Genomic DNA, 11184 nt, shown 5'->3' with positions numbered 1-11184 from the left:
AAAAGACCGGAAAAAGATGCTTGGCTCTCACCGTGTCTGGTGTCTAAATTATTAAAGCGACAGCGCACCGGTACTCCAGTAAATATAGACTCAAAATGGGTTCACAAAAACACTAAAACTTAATAAATTGGTAAAACAACCTAAAATAAAAAAATCACTGCTTCATGTGTTTTTTTTAAAGAAATTTTATAAAAATACTCCAATGTTCAATGAATATGTAGCCTACATGTATTGATAATATTCTCATACTTTAAACTTTATTTGTTATTTAAAAGTATAGTATTACTGGTTACTAATTTAGATTATTTAAATTATGTTATTAACAGTTTTTTAAAGATAAATTGACATTAAACATTAACAATACTTTATCTTTACTGGAAAAAACATATATATAAAAAGTACAGCATTATGCAAAGCGTTTCTGGGAACCAAAAACTGAAATAAGTTAATGAGGATTTCTGGTTCCCAGAATGCTTTGCACGAGGCTGCTGTTTTTTTTCCGTATAAACATTTTATTCCGTATAGACAAAGACTTGTCAATGCTTGATATTCATTTTTCTTCAAGCCAATCATAGACTGTAAAAAAATTATTTATTTATTTATTTATTTATTTGTTGCCAATAAATTAGATAAATATAAATATACAGTACGCATAACTACAGCTATTTGTTACAGTGATATAGTGAGTTGTAGTAATACTGTAGTATACTTTTTATTTACTATGGTGAGTTGGTAAGCTGGGAATTTTACTAAAGTTTTCTATTGTAAATGGTAAAGTACTGCACAAACGTATTATATGACAGTATTATGTGGAAATATTTGTGTTATTCATTACAAACCAAGTATAAATTGTTATTGTTCGTAAAGGTAGCGCGTAGCATCCAGTCAACCCCTAAATTTTCAGTCATCTTTTTTTAGACAGTCAGTCACATTATAATGAATAAACGATCATAAACAAACATGCTATAAGAAGTTGATGAAAAAATAATAGAAATACATAAATAATAAATTATACAAATAAATATTTTAAAAATTAAAAACTGTCTATCATATACAAATACCTTGAAAGTTTCACACGGAGTGCTTTTTTTCGCCGCACTATTTTTTATACGTCATTCAAATATTTATTTCAGTCGTTTTTTATTTCTTTCAAACTGTTGAACTAAACTAACATCACAAATCACGAGGACTTTCTTTCACACAAATGTGTAATGCAATCCATTTGTGAATTGCATGTTATCGCCCACAAGATGGCGACAGAGCACCACATCTGAATGAACCTTAGTGAAACACCTGCCAGCACGTGTGACTAAACTGTCCTGCTCGTGTCAGAAATCCAACAGGTATTCAGTTGTTGCAGGTAAGACAATATATGCTGATGCTCGTGCTTATCAAGACGCAAAATGTGTGCAATTTAATATTGCATAGAGAGGAGACATTTGTAAAACGGAATTGTAGATGTCAATGTTATGTAAATATATGTATATAGAGGTGGAGCATTTTGGAGGAAATGATTAATCAGAGTGCCTGTTAAAAGTCTGCTGTAGGGTGACCAAGTGCCTGACTGGAACACGAGGCGTCTATGGACAGCTGGTACGGGGTAATAAAACATGAGCTGTAGTGGGAAATCCTTACTTGGGTGTGCTGTGTGTATATTTGCACAATGGGAGAGAAAGATAAACATTTGCTGTTGGGTTTTAACTTTTGGTCTTTGCACAATTCAGCAATATTTTACAATTATGCAAAGTAAAAGTTTTATATTGTGCAATGCTTGTTGCACTCTACACGTGAAGACAAAAAAACATCTGCAAGATTATTGAATTAGTCTTCATTTTAATCCTTACCTCAATTAACGTCAAACTCTTTTGTTATAGATATAAATAATTTATTTTTATATGTATTTAAAACCTTATAATGGTATAGCCTACTTTTTGTATTTAGTTTAGTTACTTTAATATAGCCTATGTTATACTATATAAGTATGCCTTCTGTGCAGTTCTTGTAAAGTCCAAACCATCAAAACAGTTTCAATAGAGACCTTTTAAATTTAAGGACCGCTGACAAAATTCAAAGATTGGGATTCGCCCTCCCAGTTTCTCTGAACTTTCTACTGGTCGTCATGGGAAGCGCCGCCTCTAATTATAAAACGCATAAAGAGCCACGGAGCCTCGAGCGTAAACGACATCAACAACTGAGCGGATGAAGTCATACAAACAATACACTCTCAAACTGCTTATATGAAATGAACCTGACGTCAGGAACATTGTACGGATAATATCGACTGCTGTCAAACAGATTTTGGACAGGAGCGACTGTCTGAAAGTCACACAAGTAAGTTTATTGATACGCTTGTCATTTTACGAGCTCATGGGTACTTGAAGTAAACGCGCTGAACTGGACACGCGCTGCACTGACAGGACGTAACGTAAGCGGTAGTTGATGATTTATATTTAATAAAGCAATAAAATTAAGTTTTACAGTGAAGGTTTTCATTAACTGCTGTCATATAAATAATAGCAAGCATTGGATATCCAGGCAGTAGGGTGTTGGATTACATCGTAGTCAGCTTAGTTACAAGCATAGTATAAATAATTTACCACAGGGTTTGGAGTACCTGTCAGCTGTTTGTTTTGTAGTTTATCTTTTAAATAATGACATTTAAAGCTTGATTTTGGTCATTTTATTAGTTACCTGATACATCATTGAACACATGACAAAGATGTTTTGCTCTTATGCTTGTGTAACGGCTGAATTCCCAGTTGGATAGCAGGTGTGCAGATGTGATCCTGTAAACGTGAATTACATTTACATTACATTAACTTTATTTATTCACATTACGCTTTTATCTAACTTACAAATGAAAGGGCATTTAACATTTTGTCAAAGGAGTCAACAATAAGTATAGTCTACAAAGCTATGTTTACATTGAAGACTTTTTTTAAATATATAAACAAAGGTAGGCAAATATTGGCATAATCTATAAATATGAATGTATCTACATTTATTTTTTTATATTATGCACTTCTACACAGTTTTTGCCTTGCTTGTGGAAGTTTACCAACTTTTACATGTCAAAAAAAGCTGTCACTGGGGCAGTACTCTTTAAAAAGGTCCTAATATTTACCATTTAGGTACATTATATGTATATATTGGTACTAATATATGTACCCTCTGGGGTACTTATATGCACTCTTTGGCACCAATATATACCTCTGATGTACTAATATGAACACTGAATATGGTGGAAAGTTGTACTTTTTTTAATGGTATACTGTCCCAGTGACAGCTACCTAGTGACAATTTTTTGACCATTTACTTTAGTCTTTTCTCCCTGTTAAACAGGATTACTCATTGTTAGTATGAATTGCTCAGTCACTATAGTAATCCAAAGGCTCAGACTGGTATCAGATGTGTCTCGGTTAATGACTCACTATTGTTTTTTGTAATGCATCCACTAGTGATTCTGCGGTTTTCATTTGTTTTGTTTTGCATGTGTCTAGGTTGCATGGATAAATATTTGTTTTTGCTTAATGTAGGGTCATTGCTTTATGTCTTTTCCCAGTAATGTATTCAGTATGTAATTTTATACCATACTGAAGTCACATGGTACAGTATATAATATCTTTTAGCCCTAGAGTCCCTCTTACACACAAAGAAATGCTGGTTTTTTTCAACTCACGGTTGGGTCAGATATGGACAAACCCACATATGTATGTGGGCGAATTTAGCAAGTGCAGGTTATATCGACATTTATAGGCTACCCTACATAAGGAATCTGTTTCGATTAGGTTTTCTAACATTATAGCCAATGTTAGTGATAATAATTTTCACACTATATTGTCCCCTTTGTTGCCTATAGGGTAAAATGTTAGTGTTACAGTCCCCACTGCCATTGAACTGTCATGAGTCACAGAAATACAGCAGTGGTGTAGGTTTATCAAGACGGGTTTCTCCTGAATAAACCACACCTTCACCACAGGCATGAGGAGATGTCCACAGAAAAGTTCATGAAATAGACTTAGAGGAAGTGACCTTGGAGATATAAGCCATACTGGAGGTTTCCTAACAGCCAACACAAACACTGGTAGAGCTATGTTTAGTTTATTCTCTTATATATGAAATCTGCAGTGGAAATCTACTGTGGTGATCCATGGCTGGACTTGAGTAATCTGCAGATGTGTGCTGAAAGTTTATCTCTCTGAAAGCGCACTCTTAAAATAACACAAACGCCATCCAGCCTTCCTTGACTGCTGTGATCATTTTAAGTTTGTTCAATGTGGGTAGCATCTGTTTTTAAAGTTGTTTTACATTAGAAATTGCACAGCCAATGCAGTGGTGTGTCTGCTAGCTTCTGTTTAAAGTTGTAGATTTTAATTATTATTTTAGTTAAGGCAAAGTAAGATACAGTATAACAACCATGCAGGATACTGTACTTGGTTTATATGAAGCCCATTAAGGCAGTTAATATTTTTAACTGAGAAGGGACATAACATCTGCACCCCTTTATTAATAGAGTTGCTTCTTGTGAACATTTGATATATTAGAGAGAGAGTTGAAACTAAAAATGATTGGCTTTTTATATTACTACTCAGTTCATTAGGTTTATTTTACCTATTAACTTGCAGTGCTGAAATGATTTACAGATAGTGGTACACTGTTAGAAAAAATGGTCAAAATATATACCCCCTCCCCAACTGTCACATTTGGTACCAATTTGGGATGCTCCGATCAGGATTTTTGCAGTCAATACAGAGTACTGATTTCTTGTCGTCGTGACCGTCCGCTACCAATGCACATTACTGATTCTTCAAGCTAATATGTCAGCTCTTTGATAACTGTTACTGTTAAACTTTTTATAGGTAAAGTAATACCATAGATGTTGCCTTTTGTTATATTATTTGTTATATTATTTAATTGGGTATACACTGATTCTTATAAAGTAAAACAGTTCTTCAGTCATGAGCAGAAAGTGTTTTTCTCTTTAATGTTATTGACAAATAAATTAAGCTACTGTAGCTTTATAGCGCACCAATTATACGATTCACAATTATACATTTCCTTTGTTGTGTAGGTGTGTATTAGTACATGTTAACGATAAGCAAAAGGTACAAACCCCAAAGTAAACAATGACACGAGTTATCATCTCTAACGTAAATCTCTTTTCTTGGACTACAACAAACAGTTGGGATTGGTGATGTAGTAAAGACCGATATTATCATTCCTCCCGCTTCGGACTCGCAGCCTGTAATTCACTCCTGTTAGCATTGCATTCTGACAGAATCTTTCAAACATGGTAAGGAGCGTCAGATTCCAACGAATGTCAGATGTATTCTAGGGCTGTGCAAAAAATCGACTGCGATTATCATGCGCGTGTCATCAGTAAAGCCGGTTCCGTGATTAGAAGTAAATCGCCATCAGCTGCTTTCAGATGGAGCAGCATTTATTACACAGACCCGTAGTTCACAGAGAAGCTAGGCAAAATCGCATAGAAAATCGGAATCGATTTTCCTCGATTATGAACCCGATTTTGCCTACAGTAGCTTCTCGGTGAACTACGGGTCTGTGTAATAAATGCCGCTCCATCTGAAAGCAGCTGATGGTGATTTACTTCTAATCACGGAACCGGCTTTACTGATGACACGCGCATGATAATCGCAGTCGATTTTTTTTGCACAGCCCTAATGTATTCAGACCAATTGGAACTGTAGCATGCCCTCTTAGAAAATGCACATATCTCTGTAAATCCTAATTTGCAGGTCGCACATGAGCAACAGGTTGTAAAAATGCTTGCACTGCGTAAAAATGGTCTCAAATTGTGCCCCTTACATTGAAATTATGACAAATGTAAAAAGAAAAGTTCATGAGATCAGCAAATGTACAGAGTATCGGAGCATCCATAGTACCAATATGTACCTTTGACATACTAATATGTATCAGTGATGTAGTAATGTGCACCCTTTGGTACCAATATGTACCTCTGAGGTACTAATATGAACTTTTAAGGTGCAAAGCTGTACTTTTCGAAAGTGTACAGCCCCAGTGACCATACATATTTTGACCATTTTTCTGACAGTGTAGATTTCCCCAAATTTAGATCCAGTGCACTTGTTCCGAGTGCCACTGCTTTGTACAAATGAGCGTATGTGAGACCAAAAGTTATCTAAAGTTATTCCAATAAAAACGTTTCAAGTCAGCCGCCTTGTCTCAGTCAATGAAAAGCCTTAAACACAAACTTTCTTGCATTTGAAACTGATTGTTCCTATTCAAGATCGCATACTGTAAGACCTCCATGTCTGGAGTCATACGTCACGGTTGTTTAAGTTGTCTAACATTCCTTTGCTCTTATCCTTAATATTCCTTTCATCCATTTCCCAGTGGGTTAAAGAACGTTGGAGTGGAAATGGGTTGTTGGCATCCTATCACTGTGTAATCAACAAATCAAGATCAGTTAAAGATGCTGCCAAAATCTGATGTCTGCAAGGTATCCGTTTAAACATTGAGGAACCGCTATAGATCTTGTGAAATATTTAGCTAGAGAAAGAGTGTTAATTTATTATTTACCCAAGCCTAATGTCAAGGTTTTGAATTTTGCTGTACATTGCTGCTCAGCTGTAAAATCACATCATGGCAGAATTTGAAACTCGAGGCCTATCTATTCTGAGCAGCGAGCGGCCATCTAAACATTTCAACAAGAATGTACCCACATCAACAACGCCGTGCCATATGAATTGGTGACTCTCGACAAGCTGCATTTGTGGTCGATGCATCCTTGCATTGTCCAAAATATTTTAATGATGTTGGGGTAAAAATGTATCGTCTCCTGTTGCTCAGTATCTGCGGCATGCCATATAATTTAGTTAAATGATCTTACTCTACAGAAGATTTGCACAACCACAAAACATCAAGACAACATGCTGTATATGGCAGTTATGTTTCCTGTGGGAATGAGAGGAAATTGTAGATCAGGCATTGATTTGATGACTCTGAATTCCTAGTTATACATGGGTGTTGTCCGGTTGAATGTCACTAGACCAAATCTTTGCTGAAGATTACGCTAGAGGATCATCCGCTAAAGGTTTGACCCACATCTTTTTGGAAGTAGAGTGATTGTATCATACCATTCCTAGAATAGCTGAATCTGCCCCATTCCGTTTACTTTTCTTTCTAGATCCTTCTAGAATATGTTTTTCCATTTATTTTGGTTGTGCGTCATTTGGTGTGGCATATTTGAAGGCACAGAAAGGGCAAAAGTTTTCGCCCTCTTTGTAATACAGAGGTGCTGCTTTAAATTGTTCTCCACCATAAAGAGGTGAAAAGTGCGTAAACAGGAAGCACTTGGACCTCACACAATATCAGATATCCTCTGGAACTACTGTGCAGAAAATAATCTTTCGTTACTGCGGTTTCTGAGAAATATTTACAAAATAATGCGTGTTGAATCAAGTGGACTTTGTGTTTTTATTAAAGTTGAAAATGTTTATGGTGGCGTCCCTCTAAGATGACATTTAAATGCCAGAACACTTGTGCTCAGATGTTCCTGGCAAAGTCCTTGTGAAAAATTATTTCAAGCAGTGTTTATCTCACAGGAACACAGATCAAACGTTTCTTTTTTTGCAATATGTTATTGCATAAGTGTGCCATTTTTATAAACTGTACAAATACTACTTATAAGTTTAATCAAACTGACTTTATGAGTCATTTTGACTATATAAAAAAAATGCAATTTCAACTTGTATAAGGTATAGCAACTCATCAAAACATTTAAAGCAGCACCAAAGAGGGTTTTTTTTTAACCTTAAAATAACGTTTCCAAAAAAGTTTGTCGTTCCTCCACTCGAAACAGGGTGAACGGCACTTTCACATTTGCTTTGCGGCCCTCTATCGGCCAAAACCGCACTAAAGAAGTTTCCAACCTTCGGGTTGCGGTCCTTTAGTTCGAGTGAAAACTACAAAAACTTGCTTTACGACAAGTTACAATCCAATCAGAGCCAGCTTTGCGGCAGTAGGCTAAATTATTTACGACAGTGGTAATGGACAATTCCGCTTCCAACCTGTAGGGGGAGCAAAGAGCAAAAACTCTTTAGTGTTGCTTTAAAATAGTAAGTTTAAATGTTTTAAACAGCCAGTTTGATTAAACCTAAAAATGGAAGGGGCTAACTATTTTGTAGGGTATAGAAACATCAGTGTTTTCTTTTCCGATACCAAATCTCAAAAAAGACTCATAACATTAACGTTTATCCAAAACGATTTACAGACTTAACGCACAGCCACACAAACTTCATTTGACTCGAACTCGTGAATAGGCATTGGACGCATGCCTACAGGGGACCGTAAGGAGCATTTAACTCATTCCCGTCACACATTTTTTGAAAGGTTGCCCGCCATCATTTTGCGATATTCACAAAAGTTTCACAAAATGCCTTCCAGGAAAATTTTCTTTAAAAAAATATATCAAATTCAAAGAAAAGACCCACTGCTTTCAAACAAACAAATAAACAAACAAAACGGGGAAAAAAACTTTTCATTCTATCTATATTTTCTCTGCTTATAATCTCTTAAATATGGGCATTTAAAAAAATAAATGATAATTTTTAGCAAAAAGCTGACATAATTGCATTTTTGTGAAGGAAATTTTGTTATAGATCAGATTCGAAACGATTATCAAAACTAATTTTTTGCATCAGTTTTTTTTTAAATTGGGTAATCGCGGCATAACAGAATAACATAAAACACGTTTTTTATATGCAAATGTTAACTCTTTCACCGCCAGCGTTTTTAAAAAAAGTTGCCAGCCAGCGCCAGCGTTTTTCATGATTTTCACCAAAGTTTAATGCCTTCCAGAAAATGTTCTTCTTTAAATATATAAACATACAATATACCAAATGAAAGAACAGACCCTCTGCTTTCAAACAAAAAAAACCGTTTCATCCTACCTTTAGTGGTTCTTTTGCAATCAGCTTTTGAATATGGGTAGGTTTTTGCAAAAACACCATATTTTGAGCAAAAAGCAGAGATAATTCCATTTTTATGATGGACTTTTCATAGAGATCCCATTCAGAGCGATCTTTAAAACAGACACGGACATGCAGCAGCTTGCTATAGGGCAATACTTCCGGTTTTAAAAAGTTGCGGAAGTGGCCAGTGCGCCACCTGGTGGATAATAGCGGTACTGCGGAAGGACGGAAAATCTCGTCATTGGCGGGGAAGCGTTTTCTCTTAATTGACGAGATATCTCGTCAATGGCGGGGAAAGAGTTAATTGATGAGATAACTCGTCAATGGCAGGGAAAGAGTTAAGCAGGTCTGAAGGGGTGAAACCACAAGTTAAAATTCATGTAAACATGCTTGTACACTTTCATGTCACAGTTGTATAAATGAGGGCTGACCTCTTTGCAAAATCTCGCTCTCTGTACACTGCCCCTCTTGAATGTGTAAAAAGTGAACTACTGTACACCCAGACCTATATGTGTTACCTAGGATTAAACCTACAACCTTTTGTCCTGCTGATTATGCACATCTCTACCACTGAGCTACAGAAACTTCAACACTTAAAGTGATCTCCAAGGCCTGGGTATTGAGTTACAATTAATTAAATGGACTGCATATCACTCTTACTGCTTATAGGTCATTTGGCTAACAATTTCTTACGGAGTAATCTTACTCTCCTAGTCAGTAGCAAGCTTGATTGCAGTGGTCTCCAGTTGCTTTTGTTTCATTCTTTCTTCATGCAGTAAACTACTACCGTAATCTACAGTATATTGGCCCAATAGAGTGTACTTCCCATACACACTCCAGAGAATACTTACTTTTATATTTATAATCTACCAGAGAGGCTCCATTTTTGGATGCATATTCTCCTACTGCAGGTCACATGAATAATCTTAGGCTGGAGGAATGTGGGTCACCGGAATTCCTGTTTAAAGTTGTGTTGGGACGTGATCGAACTCTCCAATGGTTGCTTCTCAAAGCTGGTGCAGAAAGATCCAACAGGAGCTTATGGTGGAAAACAGATGGGCTGTGGAGACAAGCTGTCAGAATCAATTTGTTCAACATGTTATGGTTAACCGAAGGGTCCTGCTTAGGAAATGGCAGTGACAGTAGCATTATCTAGTTTTAATTTATATTCCTGACATGTCTTACATTTTAAATTTTATACATTTGACAGACTTTTATGAAAAGCAGATTGCAGAACGCAGTCTTTGCATGTTTTTATTAGTATGTGTGGGATCGAACCCATGACCTTTGTCTTTCTATTGCAGTGCAATACTAGTTGAGCTACAGAATGCATCCTGTTTTAAGCTCTATCCTCTACTGCCTTTTACAGGACATGGTTAAATATAGCAGTAGGAACTTTCCCAGGCGACTGGAGTGACAATATGCACGCATCAGTCCTTGGAGAAATCAAAGGATTCCAATCCAAATCAACATGAAACGGTGATAGGGATTGCACAACCTGCAGATAAATAAGAGTTTTCACCTGTTGCAAGATTTGATTTGACTGGAGACTCAAGTGACCCTTGGGTAGGGTTAAAAGAGGGGAAAGATGCAGCACTGTTGTTTAACTGGAGCTTTCTGCAAGCCTACGCACTCATCAAGTTGATATACACACCCATTCAAATTATTCACACATCTGACAAGGTTCGGTTTCACTCCCAATCACACTCTCCATTCCCTACTGGGAGAGAGAAGGGGGCTGGAAGCATGTTTATTCTGACTCTTTTAACACCCATAAACAGTTTGCAGGATTTTTGTGCTGTGAAATCTTATTTCAAGAACAAATGTAAAGTATATAGACATAATATAGACCAGGGGTGTCCAGCCTTTTTGTAAGCAAGGGGTGCCACAATGGGAAAACTCTACCTTCTGATATAGTCTACTCAAAACTTTTTATTGTTTTATTTTATTCAGTCCTTCCAGAAAAACACATTTTGTTGTGGGCAAAAATCTTTGATCTTGCAGCACGTTTTCTTAAAAAATGTGATGAAATTTTTGCAAAAAACTTGCAAAAATTGCGAGAACTTGCAAAAACCGCAGGAACTTGCAAAAACAGTTTTCAGCTTTTGCCGCTTTTCAGTGATGTTCACGTCTCATAATAACGTCAATTCATAACGTTCCCATGGCAACAGGGGACATACCTGCGCTTGTGTGAAGTAAATGCAACATTTTTCAACTTTCTGCTAAGATA

The 11184-nt window shown here is 36.3% G+C and overlaps 1 protein-coding gene across 8 annotated transcripts in view; it reads left to right on the top strand.

Annotated features, from left to right (window-relative positions):
• Positions 1 to 2165: 2165 nt before the first annotated feature.
• Positions 2166 to 11184, top strand: part of mical2b (microtubule associated monooxygenase, calponin and LIM domain containing 2b) — a 66159-nt gene continuing 57140 nt past the window's right edge. For all 8 annotated transcript variants that reach the window (XR_010536599.2, XM_065291716.2, XM_065291709.2 and 5 more), the window contains exon 1: positions 2166 to 2331. The gene's annotated coding sequence lies outside the window, so the exon portion shown is untranslated. The remainder of the gene's footprint in view (positions 2332 to 11184) is intronic.

This window comes from Paramisgurnus dabryanus, chromosome 23 (assembly GCF_030506205.2).
Source record: "Paramisgurnus dabryanus chromosome 23, PD_genome_1.1, whole genome shotgun sequence".
In the NCBI taxonomy this organism is placed as follows: Eukaryota; Metazoa; Chordata; class Actinopteri; order Cypriniformes; family Cobitidae; genus Paramisgurnus; species Paramisgurnus dabryanus.
The sequence above is the reverse complement of the archived record's forward strand: the minus strand, read 5'-3'. Positions and strand labels throughout refer to the sequence as shown.